Here is a 17,477-nt window from a genome sequence, read left to right as displayed (position 1 = left end):
CCCTACCTGGAAGTTGTGGCTACAACCTTCTTCTTGCCTTAGGGGTGAATCATAAGGAAAACAAATTTCCTGGTCAAGGAAATGATCTTAATGCATTTCTTTACAGTGATCAAGAGATGGCAGTAGGCAGGGCTTCCTCCGATATCCTGTACAACTTATTAGCCAAAGTAATAATCGCAGAGCGAAGTCTAGACTCATATACAATATGTCACTTCCACAAGTATTGTTGTCCTAATAATACATCAGAAACTTCAATAGGAGAAACATCACACAATACCTCATCTGTGAAGGGCTTGATGCTGTAGGGAAGGTGACACTGCTGGCTGAGGCGAAGATCTTGTCCTTAGTGAAGCCAGCCGATGGTGTATGAAAATATATGTTTTGTAGTCTTTAGGCCCAGCTGCTTCATGACTTCTATTGAAATGAACTACAGTTTAGAACCCTTCACCCACATCTGTGAGTGGAAGAGGCATTCCCACTCCTCTGGATCTTCAGGCTCAATTTTCTGGATCTTTGTGGTGGCCATGGTGGTATTGGGCTCTGCATTAATGATCTGCTTCCCTTTGTCAGTCCCCTTATCAGGTTCTAATTCAGAGTAAGGACTTGTGTCTGATTCGGAAGCCTTCAGCTCGGCCACCAGTGACTGCTTGGCCTGACACTCATTTGTATTATGATTGGAGCTCTTATGGAACTCACACCATTTTCCCGTGTCCTTCTTCATCATTGTGGTGTTTTTCTTTGCTTGTGGATTTGGAGGGTTGTCCTAGGTAGCCCCACCTTGGCTTGGTACCTTGTTCTGTGGTTTGGGGGCGACTTTTCCTTGCTTTGGATTCACATATCCAAAGTCCAGCTTCTTCTATTTAAACTTCTGCTCAATCTTTACAGTGTATCGATACACCGTGCCAAGCAAGGAAATGTCCAGGAACTACGTCTCATCCTGAATGCATTTGTGTAGATAGTCGTGGTACTTGAGCGCCAAATTCCACTCAGTATCCTTGATACCCAACTTCGTGCAAAGGGTATGGAAAGTAATTGTGAGTTCTGGCACATCTTGGTCCCTTCCCTTCCATAGTGTGGTCCACTTTATGTATTTATCTTCATAGCACCCGACAGGGTAGTACTTGTTATCACAAAATCTAACCCTGATAGGCTATTGATCAAGTAGACTCTGAGTAACTCTTTCAAACCAATCTTTTGGTTGAGGCTTAGCCTCCTCAACCTGAGAGGACTCTCTCAATAGGTTTAAGATTTTTTTATTAATGATTAGATGGCTAACTCTAGGAATAAAAATGGACAGAAATGTATATCTGGTTGAATCAAAGATTAGCAAACATCTATTGGGCTATGGATTCAAGATAGTCTTCAACAAAACATCATAATGAGCAAAACATGGAAGTCAAGGCACTTGGAGTTTAGGTTTACAAGTAAAACAGTAACACAGTGAATCAACACATTTTATAAGCATGTGAAGGAAGTTATAGCATTTTCCAATGAATTATAAGTATCACAAGCTCATACCATTGCAAATAAGTAATTGAAAATTCCATAATAACATCAAACACATAAACCCCTTGTGAATCTTAAGTAGTAAAATTGATCTTTGTATTAAGTTTGAAAAACACACAGTCTGCTCACATAACACAGCTTCTTTTGCTAATACAAATGCCAACCCTGAGGAATTCGACTTCATGCTTCATATAGAGTCTTTATAACCTTGGATTCTATGATCCCTCCTTAGGATAATTCGAATTCCTAACATTGACACCTATCTATTCATAAAACAAACTCTTAATTACAAGCTGACAGCTAACTGTCTTTTAGGAGTCCTAATACAAATAGGAGTGAAACTCCTAAAACATGTTTCAACAACCTTATCTAAGACTTAAATACATTCTTTGACAGCTATTAATCCATTTCTTCGACCTTTATGATGCCTCCAACATTATTACCAACCCTGCTGATCCGTGACCTAACTGTCCAGAAACTGTCTTTGAACAACATGTGTAAAACTGGAAAATTCTGATTTCTGAAAATATGGCTTCAAATAAAGCCTTGTTTCTCTCAACTAGTAACACTTTTGAGGAAAGTGAGAGAGGTTATTGTAGCTGGAGATTTTATGAAGAGAAACCACTTTCAGAATTCTAAAATACTTTTTCATTTGGCCAGAACCTGATCATGAAGTGAACTACTAAAACCAGAAAACAGAGTTTTTCTCTCAATGACTTTCAGTAGTTTTGTAGTGTAAATTGGGTCATCAATTCCTCCCACCTCATAATGAATTTAACAAAAATGAGAGAGGTTTTTGTATTTAAGTATGTTAGGGAGAAAAACCTCTTTAAGTTTTCAAAAATGAGTTTTATATTGGTCAGGAACCCCTTGGAAGTTGACTTCTAAAAATAGAAAAAAGAGCATACACAACAGGGTTTTTACCTACTGTAAAAGACTTCTTTGACCATTATTTCTTCTGCTTTTCAATCTGAGTCTTCATATGTGATATTAATATTTCCATCAGCAACACCAAAATTTGAAAACCAGCAGTGTTTACCTCCAAATACATGCATAAAATGCCCAAAATTCACCTTCAGCAGTTTTGTAGCACGCTACGAAACTGCTGTGTATGCTCCCTTTAACACAGTTTTCAGAAATTTACAGTTTGAAGATATTTAACATTCTTCAAGGATTGGTGTCAACATCAAAAATCATAACAACTTGACCTTTAAAAAAATTTTTCCTCAAAATTTGATCTTCACCTTAATGAAGGATTAACCTATAAATTTATCATTTTCTGCACTATTTTTATCTGAAAAATAAGTGTTGAGACAAAGCTTATATATTTTGATCCCTGATAGCTATTACAAAACTGGAAGAGGCTTTTGTAGATAAGAATGTTTATAATAAAAAACTCTCATTTTTTTGAAAAACAGCTTCAGTTGTCCAGAATATGCATTATAAAATCATGTATAAAACAGGAAAAATTCTGAATTCTGAAAATAGGTCTCAAAGGAAACTTTGAATCTCTAAATTGGCAACACCTGGGAGAAATTTGAAAGAGGTTTTTGTTCCTTGTTATGTTATTGGAAAAAACCTCCTTCAGATTTTTGAAACTCATCTTCATTTGCCTCAAAATTCCTTTTGAAACTAACAGCTCAAAACAGTCCAAGAAACACACAAATCCCCTTGCAGCTCCTGGTAGAAATACATGAAACCTGTATAGATGAAAGCTTGTCTGAAGCTGAGGTCATCCATGATTAGTTAAAGCTCTATAGGCTCTTATCCAAACACATAGCCTTATTTTTATGCTTTCATCTTCATGGCAATTTCCCTTTATAACCCAAACTGCCCTCTTAAAAATATGACAACTGTAAAGAACTATTTGGACAACAAGTTGTTTGTCATAAAGTTAACTTTTCAAAGGTGACAGCTGACTGATATTGTGTAATTTATTTAACTTCAGCTATCTTTTCCTTTTTATATTGAGGAGTCTCAAGAATAACCACTGATGCTTTACTCACTTGCTCTTTCACCTGCTTTCTAGGTTTCAGCTTAACAAATCTTTTTGACCTGGTCATTACAGGCTTACTAATTTCTGCTGGTGGAGTTTCTTTAGCCTTAGGGTTAATTCCTGTATCTTGATTCTCCATTCCAAAACCACATAAAAACAAAAATTAAAACCATTCTCTGTTGATCCTTTTGAGTTCGTGTAAAATTATCAATTTAATTAGACCATGATGAAAAAGGGAGGTTTCATATCCTTGAGATTTCATTTGCACTTTATCTGCCATCTTAGCTATACTTAGACACAGGAAGAAAGGAAAATCTAAAGAAATCATACCAGTAAAATGCAACAAGGGTTTAAAATGATATGAATATACTTTATGATATCTTCCCTCATAGGTAAAATACCATTGAAATTTTCATTGGTTGCGTGCGCGCCTATGACCTAGCCTCTGCCTCTCGTGCTACCTCCTGCAGCTACCCTTCCTGGTAACCTGCTGCTACTGGGCTCCCTCCCCTCCTGTTGGCTTTCCCTTTGGCTCGTTCTTATTAGGCTGATCCCAGCACTCTGCCTTCGGGCTTGGCAGCCTCCTGCTGCTGAGCTTCCCTCTATCCAATGCCTCTCCTGTCGGGGGAAGGCTCACCTTCTTCGAATGAAGAATCCAATCATGAAGCAGATTTTGCCTCCCTAATAGCAGATCATGGAGCTCCAAAAGCCAGGCCAACTACAAGCAAATTCGTCAAAAATCTAGATGACATTCCTAAGATATCCTTACCCCCAACTCTCCCTAGAAAAGTAGCCATTTCTCTCGCTGAAAGAGGATTAGTTTGGCAGTTTACAGGTTTGTGGCCCTCCCCCAGAGCAGTCCAAATATGGGTGGAGAGAAATTGGAGTGCCAACATACAAGGGAAAATCACCATCAGGTTCTGTGGAAGGGGATACTGTACATTTTTATTTGAATCTAAAGAAGATATGAACCTTATTTTCAGGAATGGACAATAATTCATGGACTTGAGAGGCCTGTACCTGAACAGATGGTCTTCGGACTTTGAGCCTGAGATGGACATCCCAAACACAGTGTTGGTTTGGGTTAGGCTACTGCATCTTCCTCTCCACTGTTGGGGTGATGAGTCAGTCAAAGCTATAGGGAACGCGGTAGGCAAGTATATTGATAGATGCGAACCAAAAGACAACATGCATGCTTGTGCCAGGATCTGCGTGGAAGTAGATCTGGGAAAAGGGCTTCCGGAGGCAATAAAACTCAAGGTGGATCAATGGACACACATCCAGCAGCTGGACTATGAGAAAATCCCCTTCAAATGCAAGGTATGTCATGAGTATGGTCATTTTGCAAATAGGTGTAGCAAACTAAAGGATGTGGAGATGGTTGAGAATGCAGAAGTCCAAGAAAACAATTGGGAACTGTTACACTAAAAAATGTCACCATGGCTATTTACAGTCAGTATGGCTCAATCAACAGTCATACTACCCCTTTTGAGCAAGTCTTAGGCCTCTGCTATTCATGTCAAAATCCAAGAAAGAGAGAAAGTCCTTATAAAATATGTTTATCTTTGGGTACGCAGGTTCTCTCAAGCCTTGCCTGCGGGTACGCACCTTTTGTTCACAAGGTCTGCGTCCAAGGATGCTCTGTATCTAAAGGGGCAAGTGCGTCCCTCTGAAAAGGTTAAAATGCGCGAGTTTCATCTTCAAAAAATTACTTGTGGTCACTTCTAGAGCTTTCTAGAAGGTTCTTGGATGAATATTGAGCGCCTCCAGATGGTTCATGCACTCCTATCAAAGAGGAACTTATCCCATCAATAAGGGAGTGATCCCATCCAAAGAGGGGACTATCCCATTGATGGTGGACCTGATTAACTTCCTCTTGAGCACTATAAAAAGAGGCATTGAACCAGAAGGAAAAAGGTTGAAAGCTATAGATTTCTAAGGGTAAATGCTGCAGGAATTAGGACTCCCATTTAGAAGTTTGTGAGGAGAGATTGTCACCCTTACTTGTTCTACTTGGAAGTGGGTGAGCTTTGTCAAAGTAGAGGAAGACTCTTGTGGACCCTGGAAGGAGCTTGCACAACACCAAGGCTCAGGTTGTAATGGTTCCTTTTGATTACCTTTAATGCAAATTGGTCCATTCTTCTCAATAGCTTGTTGTTAATGGGTTATTTCATGTACTCCTTGGTCTATATGTTGAATATGCTTTGTTTTATGTTATAATCAGGTGCTATTTAATTGTTTGAACTGTTGGTGATTGCAGGTTTTGGAGAACGGGAGGAGCTCATCCGGATCAACAAAGCTTGGACTTCTACAATAGCGTTTGGACAGAGGTAAGAACGAAACACCTTGATTTCTCATATCATAATGTATGTTTAGAGAAGGATAGCTCCAGTTTGTTTTGTTTGTCATTAGAATGTCTTAGACTTCTAGGAAGGTCAGCTGTGTCCGCACCCTTGACTGATTCCGTGTGACAAATTGGCGACTCCACTGGGGATAGTTTCCATTAATGAAAAGAGTCCTTTCTTTTGTTTGAACTTTGCTTTGAGAAAATTGATTTCTTTTTCTGGTTTTGGCTCTGTGATCTTGTCTCTGGGTGGGTTAGCTTAGGATTAGTTTGATTTTTGGTTTTCTTGAGTTTTTCAGTAGGACGCACCCTCTGAGTGCTGCACAGTGCGTCCCTGGACGCACTTTTGCTGTGTGCACAGAGCGGGCTCGCACCTGTGCTAACGGGTTGCCTGCGTCCCCTGCCAAAATTTAAGAAAAATCCATTTTTTGCCCTTTTTGCTCTTAGATTTTGTTTTTTCTTAGTTTTTTCTGCCCAGATTCATCAGTCCCTTGTCCAGAATCTTCACCTGAACTGGTTTCATTAGTATTAAGTGTTTTAGTGGATTTCGTCGAAGTGTAATCCCTAGGGTTTGATTTTGAGTAGGTCTTGTAGTGACTTTAGCGGTAGGAATTGTCAAAGCCTTAGATCTCTCTGGTTTTGTCAACTTTCTAAGAAGTCAGACCTGTTCTAAAAGCCTACCTGTAGAAGTAACTTACCATCAAGTTGTCTTTTGGGCCATTTTCGAAGTACTTGTTATTTAAGTCTTGAATTCCATTTTACGAAAAGAACAAAAAGATTTGAATTTTGTTTTGGCTAGTCTTTTGATTCTGCATTAGCTAGCCCTTGATTTGTTTTTGATCAAGTAAAACATCCTAGAATCGCCTTTATGATCTTTTGCCTTGTTAGGTTTACTTAGAGTAATCTCTTTTTTGGTTTGCTTGTGAGTCAAAATTTCATAGTTTTATAGCTTTTGAGATTGTTTTTTGTTAAAGGTAGGTTTACATGCTTTATTGAAATAGAAAATACAAAAATATCTCCTTTGAATAGTTTTGTTTCAAGTAGCTTTAAAATTTTTTGAAAGAAAAAGAGTTTTTCGTGCAAGTAAAGAGTGGTTATGTTTGTACGCTCGAAAAGAAAAAAGAGAATTGTTTCTTTGATTGTCTTTTCTAAAGAAGTTGTTTTCTCTAAAAATTGCATTCTCTCAACTCTTTTAGTTAAAGATTTTCATTGAAAAAGCAAAAGTAGCCTAGATCATCTTAGGTGCATCTTTATAGTGGTTGGAGTCGAGTCTATACACCATCGGTTTCACTTCCATCACCTTGTGACTTTAAAGAACAACCTTAAAAGTAACGCTTAAAGTAAAATTGAACTAGTAACTTTTATTTTCTAGGGCTCTAAAGCACCAACATAGCTTAGGCTAGTGTCTTGGAGTAGGTGAGTACTTAACTCTCCAAGGCAGTAAAACAAACAAGTAGTCGATCTTGTGATAGAATCAAATCCAATTGTTACATTTACACTCTGGGAAAGCTCCTCTTAAAGAAGAAGCACGAGCTCGTGTCCGAACCAGTGAGGGGATCATTCCCCCCTCGTTGGGAACGACGCCAGGCAGTACGTATTACAAACGGTAAACCTCGGATTAACCATTGTCGAGGAGCCAGGGGTCACTTATCGGTAAACCTTGGATTACTGTCAAGGAGCCGGTAAGGGGATTGAGCTTGCTACTCTGCCCTTGCGTGCTGTCGGAGTTTAGACTGTTCCCCCAGGTGTACTTGTGGCCGTTGGTAACCTTAGTGACCATAATCTCTAGGATTCTACCCAAGGTGACGGTGGAGGGAAGGTCCCACTGTACCTGGAGCAGACGTCGGCTATACTCACTTGGATTTTCTGGGGGGTTCACTTCACTTCGAGACGGTTAAAGTGGAGGAACTTGGTCCAGTCTATTCATTAAGCAGGTTGTCGGCGTAACTGTTCCACCCACCATTTCTGTACTGAATCCTGCGAGGTTGGACCTAATCACCAACTAGCGCTTTTGGTCCGGAAGATACTGTTTGTGTTTGGTTTGACGCTCTAGATTCTTTAGGCGTGTGATTCAATTTGTTTGGTTCTTTAGAGGCTTTAGGTGGTTTGATTTGAAATTTTATTTTGTTTTCGTGTGTAGTAGTTAAAAGTTTTTAGCTGTGGCGGAATTACCGAGACAGTCCCGTAGAATTCGGGGCCAGTCTCCTGAAGTTGTTTCTGTGGCCGAATTGTTGAGAAGATCCCGTAGACTTAGGGGTGAACCTCCTCGAGACGACCCCAGTAATTTAGAAGGTTTAAAGGTCCTTGTAACTCCTCCTAGTGGCAGTAGAGTAGGTTCACCTGAAGAAGGAGAATCTTCCTTGGTAGTCCATCCAGATTACCAAAGTTTAGAGACAGGTTATAATCCCGAAGCTGTTACAGTTTCTGAACTTGTTGGTAGTTTTTCGTCTGCTAGCGATACAGGCGAAGAACCAGAAATATCCGAACCTGTTACTCCGACTCCTAGTGTTCCTGATTCACCGAGAATAGAAAGAATTATCACCGAAAATCTTCCTGTTGGTTTAATTGCTATAGAAGAACTTGTTCCAGAGGAAGAAATAGGCGTCTCTGATCCTGAAGATCAAATTACCCTTGATCTAAGGGAGCGTGAATCCATCTTTTACAGTCCTCCTAGAAGTACTACTTGGTACCTCTCATTAACCAATTATTTAGACAACTTTGGTTTTTCCACACCTCGAACTCCTTTTCCACCTAGAGGAATTCATACTCCTGTAAATATGTCTGGTCAGTCATCTGTGTTTACACAAAGTCCTGAATCTTTTTTACATGGCGGTCCTTCTGTTCCTACTGGGTATCAATCTCTTTCTGGTACCTTTGCGGGAGCATCTCCTCAACCCATTGATCATGGGTTATTAGTTGGAAACAGTGGTAATGTACCATTGAGTGTAGGAGACATTTACATGATGTCAGGTTCAGTTCCCGTTACCCAACCTCAAGGTGGCCAATTACCGCCTGGGGGGCAACCTTCGTTAATGCCTGGGGGGCAACCTCAAGGTACTTCATTCGTGTCTGGGGGGCAACCTCAAGGTCAGTACGCTCCTATGGGGCAATACATACCTCAAGGTCAACCCCAGCCTCAATATGTACCCCAAAGTCAACCTCAGTATCAATATCAACCTCAAGGATGGCAACCTCAAGGATGGCAACCCCAAGGGTATCAACCCCAGGGTATCAACCTCAAGGATACCAACCTCAAGGTCAAGGTCAACCCCAGTACCCGTATTTACCTCAAGGTTATCAACCTCAGGGTCAATACTTTGGTCAAAGTTATCAACCACCTCAAGGGCAATCATATGGGACTGCACCTTACAATTATCAACCCTATCCTCAATCCGGCTATGGATCTCAGTATCCTCAACCTGTTATGGGTCAATACCCTGGAATGTTAGTGTGGGATCCGTCACAGGGTCAACAGATGTTGCAACCAAGTATACAGTCGGTACCTCAAGCAGGACAACCTGTAGTTCCTGGTCCACCCCAGCAACCGCAACCTGTCCAGTCAAGTGTTCAGACCCCTGTAACTTCGGTAGTTACTCAGCCGCCAATTGCACCTGTACTCCATCTCAAACGGCTGCAGCAACTACCGCCACATCTACCATACTTACTTCTGGAGTATCGACAGCTCCGGTTTCTACTGTCCCTGTAACCACTCCTCAGACATCTGTACCGTTGTCTGGATCTACGATTCAAACCACAGTCCAGATGCCTGTAGGCCAACCTGGTATAAGTACGGTTGTTACTACTCAACCTCAATTTGTTCAACCTCCGTACCAGGGACAGTATCAACCTGGGCAAGCTGCCCAACAACCGGTTTACCAGTATCAACCGTATCCTGGGTACACTTATCAACAACCTCAGCAACCCCAGTACGGTCCGGTTAATCCTGGTTTTCCAGGAGGATATAATATCCCAAATGCGACTCCTGTTCCTAGTTATCCTGGATATCCTCCTCCTGGGGCCGGTATTGTGACCCAGAGTTTTAGAGATCCTAACCGGCAGTTACCGTTTATCGCAACTTTGGATTTACCAGACTTGACGCGCCTAACGAACGATCCAATTCAATATCTTTCGTTCTGGCCGTCAATGCCAAATAAGTTGCCCAGCGATATACCCAAGTTCGAAGGTAAGTCTGGAGAGGATCCGTCCAATCACGTGATGACTTACCACCTCTGGTGTGCTTCAAATTCCATCTCGGATGATTCGATCCGTTTACGTCTTTTTCAGCGTACACTCATTGGTCTCGCGGCCAAGTGGTACATTGAGTTACCACGGGCCTCTTTTTACAATTTTAGCCAGTTAGCTACTTCGTTCTTAACTCATTTTCAGTTACCAGTCAGATACGATAACGGTACAGAGTTATTAACTTCACTAAAACAATCGACCTCCACGTATATTTCAGATCACATCCATGAGTGGAGACGTCGAAGAAGACTAGTGAAAGTTTTTATCCCGGACCAAATCTTAGCTGAATGGTTTGTTAAATCATTATTACCAAGAATTACTGAAGATGTAGCTAAGGCCGGAGTAGTTACTGAGGAGCAAGTCATTGCTCAGGCACAATACCTTGACTTAGTTTACACGCAGTCGGGTACATTACACGAGAAGATTCCGGATCTTCCAAAGTCGAACCAAATCGCTGCTGCTCCTTCGGGATCTCATGCCGCTGATGGTATGATTGGTATCGTGACTACAAAGAGCAAGAAGAAGTCTTCCAAGGCTTCAACTACTCCTATTATCACTTTGCCCGATTCCCCGACAGGAGAGTCTTCTCCTGAACTTACCGCCGATATTCACGCTGTAGAGTCATCTACGGCCAAATCAAAAAACGGTGGGAAGAAGAAAGGAAAGAAGAAGGCTAAAGCAGACAAGGCTCCAAAGGAGAAAACTGAAAAGTCGGAAACCAATGACGAAAAGCGCAAACCTCGATATCCTTGTCTCATTTGTGAAGAGGATCATTTTACGAGAGACTGCCCTCATCGGGCCGAGGTAGTGAAAATAGTCAAAGGTTCTCCCACTCCTGCTGTGTTAAAAAATCCATTTCCGGAGCAGGAGAATAAGATGATAGGTTCTTCCTCGAATGCCAGTGAAGAACCCATTTTGATGATGTCTCATGTGAGGATTGCGACTCGATCGCAAGATTATGGTAGTAAGAATCCTGTTGATGGCAAGGAAGCAGAATCTTCTCACTCTAACCCATCAACCTCAGCTCCTGGTTCCGATCCACTACAGATCGAGAAACCTAACCCAGACTTAGTAATTAAACCGCCCGCCAAGGGTGTACTTCGAAGGTCTGCTTTCAATCCACATGCGAGAGCGGCCCAGAATTACAACATTGTTGAGGACTTAGCTGTTTCACCCTCAGCAATGTCGGCGTTAGAAGTGCTGCAATCATGTCCAGCACAACGAAAATTGCTTTTGTCGGCTATAGGAGCTGTTGACGTTCAGGATCCGAATCTAATGATCTTCGATCTAGAAAATAGTACACCACGACTCCCCCATCAAATGGCTTTCCAAATTCCAGTGATAGTCAAAAACAGGCCTATTCATCGCACTGTGATTGATGAGGGAGCTTCTACGTGTATTATGTCCATTCAATGTTGGAGATCCCTTGGTTCTCCTTCGTTGAACCAATCCCCCACCATCCTTAAGGCCTTTGATGGCCGTGGGTTCCGTCCGTTTGGTATTCTACAAGAATTGCCTATAGGGGTAGAAGGTAAAACCGTTAGTCTGGATGTGGAAGTGGTTGATGCCCCTCTAGACTACAACCTTCTTTTGGGTCGAAGTTGGTCATATGCTATGACAGCGGTCGTTTCATCGGTCTTCAGAGTAATTAAATTTCCACACAACGGTAAGATCGTGACAATTGATCAGCTGACATACTTTTCATCCGACCCAGCCTCTTCAGAGAGTATCCAGCATGTCGGTAAGACGACAATCCCTTATAAGGACGTTGGTGTAGGTTTAGTTAAGGATTCCGGTTTACTGGGAACTTTTCCTCTCCCTCCACTCAGCGTAGAACCTTCGTTTGCAACAATTCATATGATCACGTCAGAAAACATTATTTATGATGATCCTTGGTATGTTCCATCTGACTCTGAGTTAGACTCATTCGGTGATGTTATGCCGTTGAGTCCGTATGAAATTGCTTATGAAGCTCTTATGTCTTTTACCGACTTTCATTCAACCGAAGTCGACCAAATGAATGTGGTCAGTGAAGAATCACTTTTCACCTCAACCTTAGAACGGATAGCGTTTCCCGAAGTCGTGTCATCTGACGAACAACTTCGCGAAATCCTAAGTGTAGACGATCTACCATGGGAAGATCTCCATCACAGATCTTCGTTTTTACCTAAGGATGATGCATTTGAAAATGATTTTTCATCTATCTTTACCGCTGAATATGTCAAAGACGCTCAGGATCCAACGAAACATTCTGATTCAGAGTTGAATTTAGGGAATATTTCTCGTACTATTCCCATTGATATTTCAGTGAAACCCGGAATTGAGGAGAACATTCATATAGGTGCCTCATGTACAGAAGAAGAAATCCAAACTTACAAGGCCCTATTCCAAGAATTCCGCGATGTGTTTGCATGGTCTTACGAGGAAATGCCGGGAATCGATCCTGCCATTGTTGTTCATGAAATCAAAACCTACCCGGATGCTAAACCCATTCGGCAACGGTTGCGTCAGATTCACCCTCGAAAAGCGGCTGCGATTAAAGCAGAAGTCGAAAAGCTGTTGAAAGCAGGTTTCATTTATCCGATCCCGTTAACGGATTGGGTATCGAATATTGTTCCCGTCAATAAGAAACAAGGAACAATAAGAATCTGTATCGACTATAGGGATATCAATCGAGCTTGTCCAAAAGACAACTATCCTACGCCTTATATCGATCAAATTATTGATGATTGTGCCGGAAGTGAAATGTTTTCCTTCATGGATGGTTTTTCGGGCTATAATCAAATCAATATTCTACCTGCCGACCAACCAAAAACGGCATTCATTTGTCCATGGGGGACATTTGCTTATTGCAAATTACCTTTTGGGCTTAAGAATGCCGGGGCCACTTTTCAACGGGCGATGTCTTACGCATTTCACGACATCAAGCACATTGTGCAACCGTATCTCGATGATTTGCCTGCTCATTCTTTACGACGAGCTGATCACCTTGACCACCTACGAGCAATCTTTATGAGGTGTAGGCATTATCGAATTCGGTTGAATCCCCACAAGTGTGTTTTCTGTATAGAAACAGGTCGATTGCTGGGATTTGTTGTTTCAAAAGCCGGCATTCGCGTCGATCCCTCGAAAGTCGAAGCGATCATCAAATTGCCTCCTCCTTCGAGTTTGCGCCAACTCCAAAGTTTGCAAGGGAAAGCGAACTTTTTACGTCGATTCATCCCAAACTACGCCGAGGTCACTAAAGGTTTTACACGGTTGTTGAAACAGAACGTTCAATTCTTTTGGGACGAGATTGCCCAACAATCTTTTGATGCACTTAAACACGCGTTGACCCATGCACCGTTATTGCATCCTCCCAACTACAACCAGGACTACTTCTTATACCTCGCAGCTTCACATTCCACCATTGGGATGGTGTTAGTTCAAGAAGATGAATTCGGAGCTGAACATGTGATATATTATCTTAGTCAAACCTTAAATCCCACTGAGTTAAAATATTCGCATGTGGAGAAATTGGCCCTGGCAGCCGTTCAAGCTGTCCAGCGTTTTCGTCACTACATTCTTCTCCGTAAAACTACAGTTATTTCGGATTGCAACCCTATGATTTACATTTTGACAAAACAATTGCTAGGGGGCAAGTACTCTAAATGGATAGTTATCCTGCAAGAGTTCGACTTGGAGTTCGAGAAGTCCAAGTCTAAGAAATCTTTAGTTTTTGCGGAATTGATGTGTGATTTCCCGCGTACTGACACAGAGACTGTGGCAGAAGAGTCCATTGCGGACGAATCTTTGTTTCTTATCAGTACTTTAGATCCGTGGTTCGGGGATATAATCATCTATCTCCAAACCCAAACCTTTCGGCCTGAAGCTTCCAAAGAGGAACGACGAAAAATTAGGTTTCAATCCCAGCAATACAAAATTATTGGAGATACACTTTATCGCCGGGGGGCAGACTTAGTTTTTCGACGTTGTCTAACTCACGAAGAGGCTGAGAGAGTTTTGAATGATTGTCACTCTGGAGCATGTGGCGGTCATATGTCTGGGTATGCCACAGCTCAGAAGGTGTTGCGCGCTGGTTACTTCTGGCCATCTATGTTTAAAGATTGTATCATTGCAGTCCGGAAGTGCCACAACTGCCAAGTGTTTGATCGAAAGATGCGCGCACCACCTGCTCCTCTCCACCCTATAATTGCCGTTGGTCCATTCGCCAAATGGGGTATCGACTTTATTACTTGTAACCCTCACTCGGCCGGGGGGCATGCGTATATCATCCTCGCGGTTGATTATTTCACTAAATGGGCCGAGGCGATGCCTACATTCGACGCAAGCGGCAAAACAGCTGCAGTTTTCATATTCAATCATATAATAACTAGGTTTGGTGTCCCACAAGCAATTATTACTGACCATGGAAGCCATTTTCGAAACACCATGATGACTGAACTTACAAGCCAGCTTGGTTTGCGCCATGACAGCTCTACTCCTTATTATCCGCAAGCCAACGGTTTGGTTGAGTCTATCAACAAAGTTCTGGTTATCATGATCCGACGAACCATTGGTATTCATCGGTCGAATTGGCATAACATGTTATTTTCGGCGCTATGGGCATACCGAACCTCAGTGAAAAACTCAACAGGGTTCACTCCTTTCCAGCTAGTTTATGGCTTAGAAGCAGTGTTACCCATTGAATGTGAAATCCCATCACTTCAAATGGCTGTCGAATTACTTCCAGCTACTTCCGAAGAGGAGAAACGTTTATTGTACTTAGCTAAATTAGATGAGACTCGACGTGACGCTACATTGGCAATCGAGACTCACGCGAAGCGAATGAAAGCTCAGTATGATAGAAATGTGACCCCTCGAAATTTTTCAGAGGGAGACCTAGTGCTCTTATATGATCAAGCTAACGATAAGCTAGGTGCTGGAAAATTCGTTCCTATGTGGCATGGACCCTATATTGTAAAGCGAAAGCTAGCAAAAGGGGCTTATGAGCTAGTAGATTTTGATGGGGACTCTTTGGATAAACCCAGAAATGGGCTTTACCTAAAGAGGTATTATGCTTAAATGGTGGGTATGGAGATTTTTAGTTAGGTTAGGTTTTCTTTCTAGCTAGTTTGATTGTTAGTTAGTCAGTGTGCTTAGCTTAGTGAGTGTGTTTCGTCGTTATTATGGCTTATCTTGGTTTTGCTCTTGATATTGTAGATGTCGACGCCCCTCCAAACATACATTGGATTCGCTGATGGTGCTTGTCGTAATACACGGAATATCTCTTCCGCAGCTTGGGTTATCTATTCACCCTCTGACGAGTTAGTTTCTATGCATGGGGTAAGCCTCGGTCAAACAACGAATAACATTGCAGAATACAGTGCAGTGGTTGAATTATTATCCGAATCTATTTCATTTGGAATTCGACGTTTGATAGTGAGGTTAGATTCTGAACTTGTTGTATTACAGCTTAATAGAGTTTATGCCATTAGAAATCCTGTGTTATTAAGGTTGTTTTTGAGAGTGCGTCTCTTGGAACGTGAATTTGATTACATTGAATATCAGCATATTCCAAGGTCCTTAAATACATTAGCAGATGCAATTGCTTCTCGAGTGTTGGACAGACATTTACGATAATCATGCAAGTAAATTTAAAAAAAACATTTCATCATACATGTTAAACAAGATAAGCCGGTAATAGTGATATATATATAGATAGGAGTGTGTCAAAAAAATATACATCGTCTTCGATCATAGGTTGAAAAACACCTTATGATCGGCAAAATGATAAGTACAAAAAGTCAAAATGTCACATGTGTCCACAAGTGACTAGCTAATCACTGGTGGTGCTCCCTGTACGACACCACTGCACGAGCTACCTTGCGCAAAAATCTCCTCAACGGTCCAGGGACCGCGACTACGTAGCGCTGCAGTCTGATAGGAATGTCATCCATAGATGTCTCTGGTATATCTGCCGTCAGACGCTGTAGATCATGCTCCAACTCAGTCAGTACCTCCGCAGCCGCCGCGTCCTGTGGGGCCGGTAGCGGTGCAACTGGATGTCGCCTCTCAAAAAGCCGGAGGTTGGCTGGACGCTGTGGACCAACATCTGCATTTTGAAAATTTTACTGTCAGTTTGAGACGATATATATAAAAAACAAAAAAAAAAATACATAATTTGAAAACTCGTGAAAAATAAAGTACCTCTGTCATCCCATTGTTCTCCCTGTGGAAGAACCATGTCCGGATCACCTCGAAAATCTATTCCGGCATACGGAAAATCCTGGATCGCGAACACCTGGTCCTCTAACCAGTGAAAATAACTGTCAGTGAATCGAACAACTGCCGCGCCCTCGTCCGGATGCCGGGCCATCACAGCAACCCATCGTACCAGCTTTGGCTCCTGAGGACCCAAAATATCAACAGTGAGATGCTGAGGGATCAGCATTGGTACCCTCTCTAAGGCAAAGCTCACGACTATAGGCCCATATCCAAAGGTCTTTAGTCTGCCGGTCTTTGCCTTGGTCAGTTGGACTTTCAAGTTAGCCAACAGTGCATCACACCAGTTGAAAATGGTGCCTTGGAGACAATCAATTGCCATCCAAATTGAGACCCAGTAGCAATATGTAAAGTGGCTGAGCCACAAATTCTGGTCACAGTGAAAGCCAAGACCATGAGTTCACGTTGAGAGACATATTTGATCTCTATGCCTTTCTTGTGCTCTCGATCAGGTACGCACCAATCTGCTCGGAGACTATCAAGGGATTGGCCACCCGGCCTAGTCCCAGCCAGATTGAGTTGCTCACCTCTGTTCGGCAAGCCAGTAAGAAAGTAAATTCAGCAGGCTCTATCTCGAGTTTTTGCCCGCCGATATAAAAGCATTGTTCCTGAACGTTCCATCTCTCAACCAGCCACTCCAAGAACCTTACCTGAGCTCTCATACCGGGAATGGACCAGTATTTGTATAAACCACATCCTCTTAGGGCATCGAGGGAGGGTTGATGATTGATTGCAGCTTCATCAACCTCCTCATGCTCTCTTTCTCTCCAATCCAGCATGATAAGTGCCCTACACATGATTACACAGGCATTAAAATTAGTTTTGAGAAATTTCATTGGGTGGTTTGGGAGTTTGGGGTTTCAAAACCTGCGTTTTGCGGAGGACGCACCCCGCGTTTAGCACACAGTGCGCCGGGACGCAGGTGGCCTGAAGGCAACCTGCGTCCCCCGACCTTTTCCCTGTGTAGGAAAAAGTCGGGGGACGCAGGTCAGCCTTTAGGAAAGCTGCGTCCCCCGCAGGGCGGTTTCCAAAACCCAAAACCCCCTAAAAATCAAAAATGAAACTTAAAACAAAATTCTAAACGGATGAAATTGACAAGGAGGATGTTGTGAAATACCTGGAAGA

This window comes from Pinus tabuliformis, chromosome 4_1 (genome assembly GCF_031772625.1).
Source record: "Pinus tabuliformis cultivar Carrire ecotype Pingquan chromosome 4_1, CPIR1, whole genome shotgun sequence".
NCBI lineage: Eukaryota > Viridiplantae > Streptophyta > Pinopsida > Pinales > Pinaceae > Pinus > Pinus tabuliformis.
Note: the sequence above shows the minus strand (reverse complement) of the source record.